General features: G+C 34.0%; 1 pseudogene; it reads left to right on the top strand.

The window, feature by feature from the left end:
* Nucleotides 1-203: 203 nt before the first annotated feature.
* Nucleotides 204-2109, top strand: LOC134280656 (carboxylesterase 1C-like; annotated as a pseudogene).
* Nucleotides 2110-3822: the final 1713 nt, after the last annotated feature.

The following is a 3822-nucleotide window of genomic DNA, read 5'->3' as shown; positions in this document are numbered from 1 at the left end:
AACTTTTTTTTCCAAATTTCCGGACTAATAGATGTTTACAAAAAATTTCTTTAAATTTCTCAAGTAAATCTTGACTATCATGCCCTATGCCTTGATACAATTCAAGGCAATTTTCGACTCTTGAAACAATTTCCTTCTATTTCAGATATTTCAACGTAACAATGCACAATGTCAAGTCCATTTCAATTGGATTTTGCTTGGTAATGTGTTCCTTTGGGTCGGATGTCATAAACGTGTTGGAGGTCAAGACCCCCTCTGGATGGGTCAGAGGATATGAGGAACGGTATAACGGGAGTCAAGTGTACAGGTTCATAAAAATTCCATATGCCCAACCCCCGGTCGGTGACCTACGTTTTGAGAAAACAAAACCTATCGGAGAATGGGACGGAGTCAAGGGAGTTAGAGATGTAAATGCACCACAATGCCCTCAAATTGAAGGTAGATATCCTGGGTTTGATACGCTGGAGAATGACGAAGATTGTCTATATCTTAATATTTATGTAACTGGACAAATTTCCGAGGATAGAAATCTGTCTGTAATGGTGTGGATTCATCGTAGCGGGTTTGTATTTGGTGGAGCTAGTCAGTACAAACCTTAGAAGCTTGTTTTAGGAGGTGATGTTATCGTTACCATTAATTATAGATTATGTCTTCTGGGGTTCATGACACTTCATGACCCTCTAGCGCCTGGAAATTACGGACTTTGGGATCAGATCGAGGCCTTACGATGGGTTCAGAATAATATTGCAGCATTCGGAGGAAATCCAAAATCCGTTACTATATTTGGAAATGCAGCGGGTGGGATAAGTGTGAGTCTTCAGACACTGATCCCATCAAACGAAGGTCTTTTTCAAAGAGCTATTTCACAAAGTGGAGTAGTTTCATTTCTTTGTTTTTCTCACGAGACGTGAAGAACAACAGACCAATGATTTAGTACTGAACAAAACAAATTGCTAATGTAAAGGGGGTATTGCAGAAACTCTTAAATGTTTGCGAGACGTACCTGTAAATAATTTAATAGAGACTGTACAGTTGTTGCAGTTTCAGCCATCTTTAAATGTTAGTTTTGTATTAGGAAGCATGGGCCCGACGGTTGATGGCGATTTGATCAAAGATCATTTGGCGTATCCAAAGTCTTGGAACGATGAGGTTTATTGGTTTTTCCGTAGCATTGGTTTTATGTCAGGAACTCTAGACGGAGAAGGGAGTATGGTGTATATGATGTTATCGACTGAAATTCAAGTACGTTTCAATTTAAACATACTCCAGTATCAGAAAAAGGTACCTTTAAGCCTTTTATGTCAAAGCTTTGCTCCATCATATGTTCAGACAGTTGCTGGAAATTTTCCGGAACACACGAAGGAAATATGCGAGTTATACACCACCTCTGATGGTGATGATAAACAGAGTAGGAGAGTGACCGACTTTCAGACCGATTTGTTATACATCGTACCTAGCAATATTATGTTAGAAATTCATGCAGAAAACAATAGCCAAGCTAAAAAATTCCAATACTTAATCACTAAACCGACTCCCTATCCATTTTTTCAAGAACCACCATCCTGGTTAACAGGAGCTGGTCACGGGGAAGACCTGCATTTGTTGTTTGGAGTGACAAGTGATCATGTTCCAGAAGAGACGCTTAAAAAACATGACCTAGGGAAAGTAAAAAAATTGTCTAAATATGTCATTAACTACTGGTCTGATTTCACCAAGACTGGGTAAGTGTTGATAGTTAAAAGCTTACTGTCGAATGTAAATTTAGATTGTTTCTATAATATCAAAACTGTTAATATTTTTCTTTTTTCTAGTGATCCGAATTCGGGACGTCTTCCAAATTGCACATCATTTGATACTCTTTCCAAAAAATATGCAATTCTGGACACTCCTATAAAAGAAGGAGAAAATCTTAAAGCTAATGCCACAGATCTATTGAAGAGAGTCATTTCCGAAGGACGATCTAACTTCCCATTCAATGAGGGTATAAACGGGAATAGCCAATGCAGTTCTCATTCAGTGAGAGTGTGTCCTGTAAACTCAATTATAGCTAAGATATATTACACAGTAATATCATTGCATACAATTCTAATGTTTTTCATGCGTATATAACTTTTTTTTTTAATTTTGTGAGTGTTCACATCAGTTTTTTTGTGTTTATACCATATCTTATTTTTAAGAAATCCATAAGATTCCGCTAAGTCTGGTTTAAGAGGATTTATGATGAATGATTATCTTCTTTCAGCGATCTTTAATACCTTCAGACACAATTATTAACTTACATTAACCAAAATGTTATACAACACCTATACTTGTAACTGGCATATTTAATCTTTATCTTTGACCAGATGACTATGATACTTCACACATCAAACTGTTTTAAACTTTTTAATATTTCACTCAAATGCTTTAAGATTGATATTAAGTAAATGCTTGAGTTTTATTGACAATATATACATTTACATGTATTAAGTTTTTAGAGATCAGGTCTGCAAACAATTTGTACGAATTTTCATACGAACCAACTGTACGGGATTATATTCTAGCAGATCTATTTTTTATTCTTGCAGTATTTTATCAAACACGCCTACAAGAGAATATGAAACACTTGTTGTAACCCTTACCTCAATATTTTGCTATTCATGCATCGAAGACGCAATATTTATATAATAACTTTCATTCATATATTGATTGTATAAATTTCCCAGTGAACTTAAAAAAGATACATCAGAATCTGATACAACTGTTTCATATTAAATGTGTTCAAAGAAAAAGACCATAAAGCATGAATTCTTTAAAATACAATATATTTCCATCTACTTAGGACTTGTTTCAAAAGTATTCTGCATTATTCCTTTCTAGTTGTAATGATATATATCCCAATGGGCTCTTTACACTTGAGTGGTTTTAGTTTGGCTATTGACTTGTGCACATCTCCAATGGTAAAGCGTTTAAGAATACATGATTTGATCAAAATTTGTTAAACAACAACAGATATAACAGTCATTATGATATGTATGAATATGTATTTTTTGAATAACAAATGTATTAAAAAGGAAGAAATTGAATGCACTTTTGAAAAATATATATAGTTGCACGATTGTTTTAAAATACGCCAATAAATGGAGAATAAACTTGAAATACCCGGTAATTAGCAGTACCATTCGTAAACAGGATTTCAAATTTTAAATTATATTTATAAAGTTTCAATACAATCTTATCAACTGTTTATGGGTTTACTGTTTCTCAGTTAATGATTCGATCCACAGGAGTCTCGTTTAAGGTCGTTCATCATTTTGCAAGTTTTTTTGGTCAATACAATGATCTTATCAGGAAATACAATTCATCTTTTATTAGTTAACATTCTGACCGACGTTTTTCTGAATAATTGTAAGGCCATAATTTACACTGAAATATATTAATATCAGCAGTTTCTTCTCATTTTTTGGATCGGATGTCCATCTCAACCATACAAATTCATAGCACATGAAACAGGACCTATAGACACCAGAGAAGGCTATGTAGATTATATAGTAAGATGTTATTTCTTTGAACTTCTCACTGTTTTCCAACTAAGTACATAATTATGATAACCAAGAGTGCCTCTCCCGAAAAAATGAAATGTTTGGCTTAATAATTTGAGTGTATAACGTCAGTCAACTTTCTAAATTTGTCGATAAGACCCTTGTATTGACCAGAAAATTTGCAAAAGGTTCACTTTTATAGACATATATAATGAAAATGCAATTTTTGAAAATCTTCTTCTCTGCTTCTGGGTATTAAAATAATCTAACAGGTCTAGAAACGTGGATAATTCTTTGCTTT

The sequence above is a fragment of the Saccostrea cucullata genome, unplaced genomic scaffold (genome assembly GCF_032062105.1).
Source record: "Saccostrea cucullata isolate Sc308-1 unplaced genomic scaffold, CSIRO_AGI_Scuc_v1 ctg842, whole genome shotgun sequence".
Taxonomy (NCBI): Eukaryota; Metazoa; Mollusca; class Bivalvia; order Ostreida; family Ostreidae; genus Saccostrea; species Saccostrea cuccullata.
This window is presented reverse-complemented; position numbering and strand designations above follow the sequence as displayed.